Source organism: Panthera leo, chromosome A2 (assembly GCF_018350215.1).
Source record: "Panthera leo isolate Ple1 chromosome A2, P.leo_Ple1_pat1.1, whole genome shotgun sequence".
Lineage (NCBI taxonomy): Eukaryota > Metazoa > Chordata > Mammalia > Carnivora > Felidae > Panthera > Panthera leo.
This window is the reverse complement of record NC_056680.1, coordinates 140,295,430-140,308,682: the sequence shown is the minus strand read 5'-3', so window position 1 is coordinate 140,308,682 and position 13,253 is coordinate 140,295,430. Positions and strand designations below refer to the sequence as shown.

Sequence of the window (13,253 nt, the reverse complement as noted above, 5' to 3'; positions counted from 1 at the left end):
CCAATATCTATTAAGCTAGTCATAAAGATTAAAAGCAAATAATATCACATACTAAGGCCTTCCTATAACGTCCTTAGGCATCATGCCAGAGAAGACAAAGTTAAAATTAAAGAAAACCCCTTTAGAGCATCTAGATTGCACAAGACCCTATAATTATCATATTCTTTATTGACAAATGCCGGTATGGATTATGCTCACCCTGTTTTTATTTGGAATGTTCCAAAGCATCCTCCCACCATTTGCATAGCCTATCTAATAGGTCGTTTAATACTACCATGCTACCACCAAATTAAAGATTTTCCTTATTATCCTACTCTGGCTAACCTCTTGGTCCTCTCTCCTCTTGAACCGTAAAAGTATTCTCAATACATAAAATAGTGTGAAAGGGCGAAAAAGCTATTTTATGAACATCTGGCACCACTATTTCTTCTGCGAACACTTTCTTGTTAAGGAAATCCTTTAATGCTTGGGAGAGAAAACGCAAGACTATATAAGAATAAATATGTGAGGGACAAAGTAAACACAAAAATGAAGCAAAATTGGAGGTGTTGGCGAGGGGAGCCTGAAGAGAGGAGCAAAGAGACCCACAACATTGGAAGAAGCTGCTGCTAATGGAAATGGCCTAGTAGATGCCTGAGACTGAATTTTTAGTCATCTTTGTGGCCATGATATAAACTTTTGTCTTCCCAAATATTAAGTGAGTCCTGCTATACATACAAAGGCCTGATGTAAGTGGTTTTCATGGAAATCAAATCAATGGAGGTCTGTGTCAAGGTTAAAGTAAAGCAGAGAGGAGGAAGGAACAACTAGCCATCAGAAGCTGGATGGAGGATTAAGAAGGGAGAAATTAGAGCCAGAGAGATCTGGGAGAAATGGTTCCCAGACGATCTTCCCAATGAATGAAGAACGTGGGGTCAACTAATCTTATACAGACCTTGAAAGGTAGGGTGACCCAAGTGGGAATTAGGTCTTATATTTGGTTACCATTTGATGTGATTATCTTATCCTTTTTTTTTTTTTCACTATATTTTAAATTTCTGGTTGTCTTTTTTATCATTAATCATTTTTCTGCATAGTGTATTTTGCACAATGTAGGCTGTTATATATTTATTGAATTTGTGTGTTGTGTGTACACTAAAGTGAAAGTGTGGTGGATTGATTGTGAATGAAAGTGTCCTAGATTTATGATCTTTAGGTTTTTCTATTATGAACTCTTTTTTTTTTTTTTTTTTTGAGAGAACGAGATTGAGAGAGAGAGAGAGAGCAAGCAGGGGAAAGGGGCTGAGGGAGAGAAAGAGAATCTTAAACAGGCTCCGCACTCAGTGAGGAGTCCCACAAGGGGCTCAATTCCATGACACTGGGATCATGACCTGAGCCAAAATCAAGAGTCGGATGGTCTACTGAGTAAGCCACCCAGATGCCCCCTTTTTTCCCAACTCTTATGGACTTTTAAGGTTCCAGGCTCTTAACTCTTGCAGGAATTCTTAGAAAATAACTTTTCCCCTGACTTTTTCTAGCAAATCTGGGCTGTTTAATATTTCTATGGAATACAATGGTCATTCTTTTAAAATAATGTCTATAAACTAGTTTTCTATGTGAAAATATATGATAGTTTAACTTCTTAAAGTTAGTTTAATTTCTCAGCAAGTATTTCAGACCTCTTATGTATTCTAAAGCTTATGATTATTTTAACTTTGTGAGTTGATCTGTGGCTAAACTCATTAAAGGTTTTTTGGATTATTATTTTTTTTCTCTTTAAAGTTGCATTTTATTTATTTATTTATTTATTTATTTATTTATTTATTTATTTATTTTATTGTCAAATTGGTCCATACAACACCCAGTGTTCATCCCAATAGGTGCCCTCCTCAATGCCCATCACCCACTTTCCCCTCTCCCCCACCCCCCATCAACCCTCAGTTTGTTCTCAGTATTTAAGAGTCTTTTATGGTTTGCTTCCTTTCCTCTCTGTAATTTTTTTTTGCTCTTCCCCTCCCCCTTGGTCTTCTGTTAAGTTTCTTAGGATCCACATATGAGTGAAAACATATGGTATCTTTCTCTGCCTGATTTATTTCACTGAACATAACACTCTCCAGTTCCATCCACATTGCTACAAATGGCCAGATTTCATTCTTCCTCATTGCCGAGTAGTATTCCATTGTGTACATAAACCACATCTTCTTCATCCATTCGTCAGTTGATGGACATTTAGGCTCTTTCCATAATTTGGCTATTGTTGAAAGTGCTGCTACAAACATTGGTGTACAAGTACCCCTATGCATCAGCATTCCTGTATCCCTTGGGTAAATTCCTAGCAGGACTATTGCTGGGTCATAGGGTAGACCTATTTTTAATTTTGGGGGGAACCTCCACACTGTTTTCCACAGTGGCTGCACCAGTTTGCATGCCCACCAACAGTGCAAGAAGGTTCCCGTTTCTCCACATCCTCTCCAGCATCTCTAGTCTCCTGATTTGTTCATTTTAGCCACTCTGACCAGCGTGAAGTGGTATCTCAGTGTGGTTTTGATTTGTATTTCCCTGATGAGGAGTGACGTTAAGCTCATTAAATTTTTAATGCTGGAAGTATATTTATTTTCCCAAAAGGATTCTAAATATTTAGAGTAATTATACTTGGCAACTAGAATTTTGTTGGAGGATGCATTAGAAAATACTAGTTGGCACCACTTATGGATGAAGAAATCAAAGCATAAATAAGTGGGTATGGCACAGAATGACATCTTATCTTTGGAATTCTGCTCATAACTCTAACAGTAATTTCTGTGCTCTGAGAAGTTCCCTTTAAATCTTTTTCATCTGCAAGAGAGCTATTTCGTTGATCTTATATATATAGTTCCATGGTTTATAACAAAGACTTGAAATAAGTTATATGCAAATAAGTCAGTGAGAATATATTTATGTTATGCTTTTATAACCAACCATCTTGTGTGGCAGGCAATGTTATTTCCACTTTATACATAAGTATGGTAGGCAGCTGTTAAGATGGACTCCAACGAGGCATCTGGGTGGCTTAGTCGATTATGTGACTTTGGCTCAGGTCACCATCTTGAGGCTGTGAGTTTGAGCCCTACAACAGGCTCTCTGCTGTCAACGCAGAGCCTGTTTCAGATCTTCTATCTCCCTCTCTCTCTGCCCTTCCCCTGCTCGTGCTTTCTCTCTCCGTCTCAAAAATAAATAAAATTAAAAAAAAAAGATGGGGGTGCCTGGGTTGCTTAGTCGATTGAGCATCTGACTTCGGCTCAGGTTATGATCTCACGGTTTGTGAGTTTGAGTCCCGCATCGGGCTCTGTGCTGACAGCTCAGAGCCTGGAGCCTGCTTTGGATTCTGTCTCCCTCTTTCTCTGCCCCTCCCATGCTCATGCTCTGTCTCTCTCTGTCTCTCAATAATAAATAAATGTAAAAAAAAAAAAAAGGTGGACTCCAATGATCCATACTTCCCTCTTGATGTACCCGAGTGTGGGCAGGACCTCGTGGTTCATTTCCTAAAGAACAGAATATGGCAAAGTGATTAATATGTCACTTTCAAGATAAGCTTAAAAAGAGATTGTGGCTGCCATTCTCCATGGACTTCCTTCGCCTCTAAATGGCTTGCTCTGCAGGAAGTCAGCTACCATGTTGTGAGCTTCCCTCTGGAAAGATCCATGTGACAAGGAACTAATATCCCCAGTCAGTAGTCAATGAGGACCCGAGGCTGTCAGCAGCCAAGTAGGTGTTTAAAAGTGTATTCACTGGAGGCTTGAAATGACTACATCCTGGCCTACACTTTGTGAGAAACTCTGAGCCAGAGGCACCTAGCTAAGCTGCACTCGGATTCCTGACTCACAGAAAAGGGACACTAAACATTCACTTTTTTAAGATGATACATTGTGGGGGTAATTTGTTGTCTTGGTCCATTTCGGCTGCTATAGCATACTACCATGAGCTAGTAATAGTATCTTATAAATAACAAAATTTATTTTTCACAGTTCTGGAGGGGATTAAGAATTAAGAGCCAAACTTTTCTTTAGATTGATTTACAATTTTCATTTGCTTTTACCCTATGCAAACTTGACTGAAGTTGGGTTTTGTTCTCCTTTCATTATCCTTTTGATTAGATTTTTTGGGAGATATGAGAGAACTCTCTTAACATTTTACAATTGTTCTTTTCCTAAGATGGATAGGATAGGGATACATGTGTGCACATACACATACAGCTGAATTATGGCACAATTTATATTTAACTTCATTGTGTTACTACAACATTTGTAAATAACATGCAGAGATCATGTAAGTTTGGATTTGATTGAGATCCCCAAGGAGCAGAACATTGGCACTTTTATTTTGAAATCTCCTATTTCTGCCTCATCAGCATTAACCTCCCTCCCATCTTCTTCCCAAAGGTAAATTGGAGTCTTTCACTCCTTACATCTATCTCACTCAGGGGCCTACAGTTGAACACATTCCAGGAGACCTCTTTGTATATGTAATTTTTTCATAAGTTTTATTTTGGAAAAAAAAAGTAAAAGCTCATCTGGTAATTCTGAGTCTTTTCTATCTTAGAAGAAATTATATGGTAAAATTTCAATAAGCAACAATAAAACATAACTCCCTTTTGATAAGTGTAATTGTCTTTTTTAGTTTCAGAAATTAAGTTTAACATCTATTCAATATAAATGGTATGAAACATTTGTTCTACAGAGCGTGACTCAAATTTCAAGTAAGACATCAGAAAGGCCCACAGATCAACTTCCTCAATAATAAATTCATGTAAACCATGGATTTTAAAAATAAATACATTCTTGGGGAATAAAATAAATGCTGTTTGAGAAGTTGCTGATTATTTACAGAAGACATCGGTTATGTTAAATGCAGTTTAAGCAGTATTTCCCCAGCATATCCTAGCTAGGGTATCTCACCCTATTGACCACTTCTTTATCATCTCCTACATTTAATCCACCCCAAATGAATACTGGTCCTGCAAGGCTGGATCTAGCTACAGAATAAGCATTGCATGCAGAAAATGTATGTTATTTTTCTTCTCTCAGATTTGAGACACTTTATATCATGATGAGAACTGGAATAAATCCCAAATGTCCTTAATTATAATACATTCCCACTTCAGAGTGGAAGCATCATAATTTATAAACTTCTAGGGAATAAAAAAGGGCCAAATACTCATTTGGTTGTGTGTTAATAAATAGACATATATTATTTGTGCATTTTCTCATTATACAAAAGCAAAGGAATTTTTTTTTCATTATTTTAGCACAGTTAATTTATTATTTTCAAGCTGGTGCCTAAATTTCTGGAACACAAAATTAATGGGCTCTTGGAAACCCTCTCTGAACTGCCCAAAGTCAATAGTGGTTCTTCCCATCTGTCATCTAAATTTGTAGTGTCTCCTAGGTGCATTACAACAAAGACATACAGTAAACTTATTTCCATTCCCATTGGCACAAACAAAAAAAAAATAAGAGTAGTCATAAATGAATGCTTTACATGAAAACTCTAAACCTGAAAGCCCTGATTTAAAATAAACTTGGATGACACTCAGCTTTGCCAGCCAACTCTTTCAGATTGCAAATGACACATTTATTTATAGAGCTATTTAAATAATAATGGAGGAAGGTTTAATGACTTGTTTTCTAAACTAGCAACCAATGTCATCTCCATGGGTTTGACGACTGCTTATAAAATGATCTGTCTGCATCTGTTTTCTGTTGAAATAATTAAAATTGGAAGTGGTAAGAATATATTAATATTTAACATTACACCTGCTTTTGGTCATATTCTGAGAGAAGAGTATGTTTTAACCCAGAATTATGGCATTCAAATTCATTGAGAATGAAATAATTCATGGCTCCCATAGATCTTTCTCTGATGAGAGAATACTGGAAAAGTTGGGCAATTTCAGCATTTTCTGTTGTCTTATGTTGGAGTTGAACTCAGTTTAGTCTGGGCAAATCGTGGTTGAAAGGAAACCACATTTGGAGTAAAAAAAACAATAACAACAACAAAACAGTACTACATAAAGCAAGACCAAAGAATGAGGCAAGGCAAAGAATGGGGAAAAACGAAACAATGAAGTCAGAAAGCTGGAGAAAAAGAGGAAAAGAAGAAAAAGAGAAAGTTGGAATGTGACTTAAGCAGCTGGGCCATTACAGTGGTTTACAAGTGAGGTCAATGATATCTTCAGAGAGTGCCACACCAGTATTATTTTTGAAGTGATAGCAGCACATCAAAATGAGATTGGGGTTGTAAAATCACACATCTTTACAGTCATAGGGATTGTAAAAGCAAGATACAAACCTTCACTGTATCCACTCCTTACCCATCATTGTTGAAATTCTTTCAGTATTTATTTATTTTGGTACAGGAGAGCTGAAAGTTGAGTGACCATACACCCAGGTTTCTATGACTGTCCTAGTCAGTGCCTACTTTGTGTATAGTTATGAATAACAACCTATTTTCACTCTGCTGAATGTCCCAGTCTGAGTGATAAAGTTTATGGTCACTTCAGTTAGGACTCAGCATGAGAATATAGGAGCACTTCAGTACTCACTGGATTATTAGATTATTACCCATTTTTTTCAACCTAAAAAGCCTGTTGAAATCCATATAGAAAAGTAAGATTTGTTTGATTATTCCTTTTGTGGAGAATGGGAAAGGAATGAGATGTATTCTTGGAGAATTAAAAAAAAAAAAACTTTGTTAGAGAAATTTGCTTCTTATGTATTCAGGATATCAAAGATCCACAGAGTATTAAGAAAATGGATATAAAGATAAATTACTTATCTCCATTTCATTAAAGTTTTCTTCTCCTTCTGGGGTTTTATTTTTTTAGTTGGAACATATTTCTTTACTTTATGTTATGTTATGTTATGTTATGTTATGTTATGTTATTTTATTTTAATTTTGCTCAACCCTGTGCTGGTTTCCGTGCATTAGGTAAAACAGCCACCTCTCTCAGTCTTGAAGGAGTGGCCTTCTGGGGGTGGGGGGAGGAGGTTGAATACGGTTCAACTCTGGTCTCCCTCCTGGTTGTCCCTCAAACCTTTGTGATTGTCCCAGCAGCCAGTTTTGTCTTTAATGGCTCCCAGTGGTTGAGGATGTGCTAACACCTGTCAGTGACCTGAAGCGGATGATCTCAGCCAGCACCTGGATTCAGGCTGATTGGAAGCCAGAGCTCAGGCAGCAGCTTTTAAAGTATGCAAATATAGGGGCGCCTGGGTGGCTCAGTCCTTAAACCTCGACTCAGGTAATGATCTCCAGGTTTGTGGGTTTTAGCCTCCCACCCCAACCTGCTTCAGATTCTGTTTCCCTCTCTGCCCCGCCCCCGCCCACACTCTGTCTGTCTCTCTCTCTCTCTCTCAGAAATAAATATTAAAACATTTTTAAATAGTAAAAAAATAAAGTATGCATATATAGACCGTCAGTGGGGCTACAAGTAAGTCCTGCTGGCCACCAGTGCTAGGTGATCTACAGGGGTCCCCTGGGCTGCAGCTGCAAAAGCCCTGGCGCCAGACGTAAAAACCAGGCACAGGAGGCATGTAAAAGCTTCCCTCCAAAGACTGGGCGGTCCAAAGGCTGGGCGGTCTGCTGGCAGAAGGAAGCTGGAGTGCGGCAGAGGGAGAACGCACAGATGGCGCCCACCAGGAAAAAAAGAAAAAGAAGGAAGAGGTCACCCGCTGGCAAGAGAGAGGCAAAGAGAGAGGTAAAGAGGCCCACCAGCTAGCAGGCCTCTAGCTGTACGCTAAATTAGATGCCTGCATTTCAGGCCTACACTTTAAGCTTATTAAGCCTCTCAGCGGGGCCACGTCTGGGCCAATCCCTGGAGCAGGTGAGTTCCAGTCCTGAGCTATTTCTTGGGTCCTTAGAGCCCTGTGCGTCTGACGAGGCGGAAACCCTGTGGGCTTCAAAGCTGGATGTTTGGGGGCCTCCTCTCTCAAGTGCAGGTCTTAAAAGTTTGGAGGTGCCTGACGTGGGTTCAAGCCCTTCAGTCCTCAGGGACGAGCCCCGGGATTTGAATGCCCTCCTGACTGTGAGTCCCCGCGGTGCCGTGGATGGGGTTTATGGTGAGACAGTGTCCCAGCCTCTCCTACCTGATTCTGTGTGAGCCTTCTGTTGTTGGGAGGCCTCCCAGTTGCTCAGATAACAGTTTTTAGGTGGTGGTGGTTGTTGTGTGTGTGTATTTTTTTCCAGAGGAAGTTGTTCCCTATATAGCTAGAGACTGTGTGTGGGAGGAGATGAGCCCAGGCACCTCTTATGTCACCATTTTGAACCAGAACTCATTGATATAAAGAAATACTGACATGCCTGGTAATTTTAAAAGGTTTAGTGGAACTCAGGGTCAGATGAAATGTAGCACAGGCCATAAATGAATCCTTAAGTGAGGGAATGTGAAATGGTTACGTTAATTTTGCAATGTGGTCCTTTATTATGCACAGGATGTTTTTTACTCAAGGACTATTAATGCCAAAACACAGTTATCACTTAGATCTTGAAAAGGAGAATTCTTTAGGCTTAAAAGTAGATAGGAAAGTAAATCATTCATGGGGATTTGAATTTGAAAGTTGAAATTAATTTATCACTTCTCATTTCGCTATTCAGTGTGAAGTCCATATTCTAGGTGATTCTAAGACCTTTCTCAGAAAGTCACTTAACTGTTCAGCTAGTATGGGACTTTTGGGTGGGCAGTGTGACCACAGAGGCATGAGGGAATCACTTGATCCCTTGGGTATTTAGTAATGAAGTTAAAGTGGTTTACTGTGATCATTTCTGTAATTAGATGACAGCTGATTAGTAAGTGGAACTAATTTGGGAGGAATTAAAAGTTTGTGCACAGTGAAGTGTTAAATAGAACATTTGAGTTCTAAATTTATGTTTTTGTGAAAAATACGTGAGATTTCTTCTCCCTGGTCTTCCCTACTTTAATCTCTCCTCAATATCTAGACAGAGTGGTTTATACATACTCTTCACTTACTTCCCATTTTCTACTTAACCCATTGCAATCTGACCTTGCACCGGATACTCTACAGACACTCTGAAACTTCTTGCAAGTCATATTTTCAATGGTATATTGGACTTCTCTTTTGCATTTAACTCTAAGATCGTTTTCTCCTTGATATTTTATACTTCTTCCTATGTGTCCTGATACCACCTTCTCCTAGTTCTCTATGATTAGCTCTTGTTTGCTTCAAGGATTCCTCCTTTCTGGCATTCCCTACAACTTGGTTCCTGTCATGCTTCTCCTTTCAGTCTTTAAAAAAAATTTTTTTTAATGTTTATTTCATTTTTGAGAGAGAGAGAGAGAGAGACCATGGGCGGAGGAGGAGCAGAGAGAGAGGGAGACACAGAATCTGAAGCAGGCTCCAGGCTCTGAGCTGTCAGCACAGAGCCCGATGCAGGGCTCAACCTGGGGCTCGAATCCACAAACGGTGAGATCATGACCTGAGCTGAAGTCAGATGCTTAACCAACTGAGCCACCCCGGCACCCCTCCTTTCAGTCTTTACATGCTTTTGCTCTCTTCTTAAACTCATGTATTCTCATGGCTCAAATTTCCACCTGTATGTTAAGAATCTATAGCTATCGAATTGATGTCTCTGAGGTTCAGCTTAATTTCCTCAGCTTCCTTCAGGATATCTCTGTACAAATGTCCACAGGCACCTGGCAATCTGCATACCTCACACTAAATTCATCATGTTATTTCTCAAACTTTGCTCTTCCCATGTCCTCTAACTCCGTTCAAAAGAGAAAACAAACGCAAAATTAGAAACATTGGAAACTTAAAAGACTCTAAGTCAGGTTATTGGTCTCTACTTAATGTTACATTTTTTAAAGAGGCAAAAGTACTTTGCTATGAAATACATAATCAAATGCCATGATAAAAATGAAAATCATTAAAGCTAGCTGTTTTTATTGCTTTAGGTTATATGGTTTGAAAATTAACTAGGAAAGTCATAAATATTAGGTCCTCGAATCTCTTGAACATGTAAGGAATATAAGGACACAAAAGCCAAATGACTTATCCTGATAACATAGACAATAACTTGGATATTCCAAATTCACATTCATTTAATTTCTCACTGCATTATTGGGCCGGCTGATATATAATAAACTGTTTCTAAAGAATAGTGTCTTTCAGATTTGGGGCCTTGAGACCCCTTTACACTCTTGAAAATTATTGAAGACCTCAATGAACTTCTGCCCATGTGGGTTTCCTACATTTCTTGATGTTTCCTATATAAAAAATTAAAACTAAGACATTACAAAGACTTATATTTAATTTATTTAAAATTAACAAACCTATTATATAGGTTAACACAACATGTTGTTATGGAAAAATCTATTCTTGAAAAAAATTAGCGGGAAGAGTGACATTGTGCAGATATCTTAATGTCTGATTTAATACAAGACAACTGGATTCTCATAGCTCCTTCTGCATTCAAAATGTTGCACTATCATATGTCATGTATCCTCTGCAAAGTTCAATTGTACACATGAGAGGAGAGAAAAAAAATAGACAACTAATGTTTTAATATTAAAAGGAAGATAGCTTTGATCTCTTTAGCTCCCTGAAAGTACCTGTGGGATTCCCAGAGTTCCAGGACTACCCTTTGAAATCTGCATGAAAACCAGGAAGTCCTATTTTTTCAAAGAACCATTGCATCCTGGTTCTACAGTAATGCTTAGTGAGCATTTTGGATGATTTAACTATTTGGGACCTCATTTTCTTTATAAATAATATCAGGATAATAATTGTTACAGCATAGATATGTGATTAAAAACATGGACTCTAATACCAGAAGGCTTTGCCACTTGCTTGCAGGTGACACTATGGAAGTCACTTAATCTTTCTCTGCTCCATTGGAAAAATAGAGATAATAACAGACTCTATATAATTGTTAACAGGATCAAATGCATTAGTATTTGTAGAGTTCTTATATAACCACAAAGTAACAGTTGTATTTATTAAATAAAATAAAACAAGTATTATATATAAAACAAATATATACATAAATATATTTTATTGGCTTGAGGATTAAAAATAATAGTTTACAAAAGAACAAGAAGAACACGTGGAATATAGTATATGCTTGAACAGAGACTTAGGAATCATGATTTGTAAAATAAGTTTCCAGATATCATTAAAGGCCCAGAGTCTAATGAAAGGAGATAACAGAATTGGATGAGACTGATAATATTCCATGTATATTCCAATAACATTTAACATATTGACAGATGGTACTATTGATGCATTGCAAAGCTATATTCCTTTGAGGCTTAACACATTATTCATCCCAAATTTTCAACTCAGGGTAATGAGAGATGGTGCTGGTATAAATATGTGCTGCGTCTTACAATGAAAGTATGAGCAAGTAACAAATGATTCTGGCTCTCTCTCTTTCCTTCTCATCTGCTAATTTTAGTCTTTGGGCCAAGACACCTCAGTGTCACAAACAAGAAAGCATTTCTTAACAGTGAATATCTAAATGTTTTGAGAACCTCATTTTTTAATTTAGTTTATATTATATCATCCAGTTTAAATACATAATATATATCACTCGGTAAAAATTACTGGTACCAGACTTGCAGCAACTTCTATTGGCTCCCAATCTTTACTTGAGTTCTAACTCCTGCCTCATCTTTTTGCTACATTTTGACTTTCATCCTATGTGGGTGTTGGAGCCAATCCATGGCTCTCTCCTCTTCTCCTCGTGGTTCTGGTTTCATACTGTTGCCTTTCCTATGAAAGCTCTGCTTAAAGAGTCATTCTTCCTGGGGAACCTGAGTGGCTCAGTTGGTTAAACATCTCAGGACATGATCTCAGGACTCTTGAGTTTGAGCCCCACATCAGGCTCTGTGTTGGCAGCCAGAGCCTTCTTGAGATTCCCTAACTCCCTCTCTCTCTGCCCCTCCTCTGCTTGCTCTCTCTGTCACCCTCTCTCTCAAAAATAAACATTAAAAAGTCATTTTTCCCACCCAAAGGGAAATATTTCTCGTGAAAATGTGACACCCAAATTCCGTTAACACTAGAGGATTGGTCTCTCTGAGTATACTTATTTAACCCCAAATTATAACCTTCTCTTTCATGATTACAATGTCTCAGATGGGACCTGCCCATAGTGGGTGTTCAGTAAACTTTTACACTCTTTTCAAATACTCTGGGGATTATTCCTTATTGAAGATAAATATGAAGGAGATAATTATTTGTTTACGTTTATTTATTTATTTTGAGGAGAGAGAGAGAGTGGGGGAGGGGCAGAGAGAGAGAGAGAGAGGGAGAGAGAATCCCAAGCAGGTTCTATGCTGTCACGCAGACCTCGATGTGGGGCTCAAACTCAAACCGTGAGATCATGATCTGAGCTGAGATCAAGAGTAGGAGGCTTAACCAACGAGCCACTCAGGCACCCCTGAGGAAGATAATTCTATATCACTTTTTAGTATTCATCCGGGATGAGGTATTTGCCCATTGGTTTATCCCTGACCCTATGGGAGTATCCTGTTATTCCAGGAAACTTCTTTGCAAGTCAAAATTCAGAGGCAGAGATTAGACACAGTCAAATACTTCTTCCATGTTGGCTCCTGAAAAAAATCTGTGTATGACGTTTTTAATATATTTATAAACAAGGAACTTCTCAAAGAGATTAAATGATTCTCCTAAAGTTAGTTAGGTGATACTTACAGATCACAGATCCACCTCAGGAGATCTGAATCCATGTCCTATCCACATTTCTCCCAAATTGCATAATTTTATTGTAATAATGAATTTTTAGAGTTAGCACCTAAGTCTTAAAAGAGTTGCTTCCAAATTTAAACATTTCTGGGCTTTTAATTTAATATTCTGTAATTGGAGTTAGTTCAATATAAGCAAATCTGTAAGCTGGAAACTCTATTTCAAATCTATTATGATGAAAAATGAAATAAAACCAGCCCAATTAATTTACCTTATGGGCTCTAGCTAAGGAAGCATAAGCCCATATAATAAATCTCTCCAGGAGTTTGAGAATTTAGTTCAACATGAATGGCTAAATTATTATATTATTTTTTCAATGTCTTTGATTTTTTTGAGTATTACATTAAACCATAAATAAATTACAGTTAAATCTGGGGAAGCAATTAGAAGAATGTATAAATTAATAGAAGCTTTTATGATGAATAAATGAGAAAATGAGCAAAACTTGAAGACAGTAGAAAAGAGTGATACCAAATATCTATGAATAAATAAGGGTAGATCCTAGGGAGACCATGGATC

General features: G+C 37.9%; 1 long non-coding RNA gene across 1 annotated transcript in view; it reads left to right on the top strand.

Moving 5' to 3' along the window:
* Positions 1–13,253, top strand: part of LOC122210692 — a 490,688-nt gene that overhangs the window by 77,074 nt on the left and 400,361 nt on the right. The gene's annotated exons all lie outside the window — the stretch shown is intronic.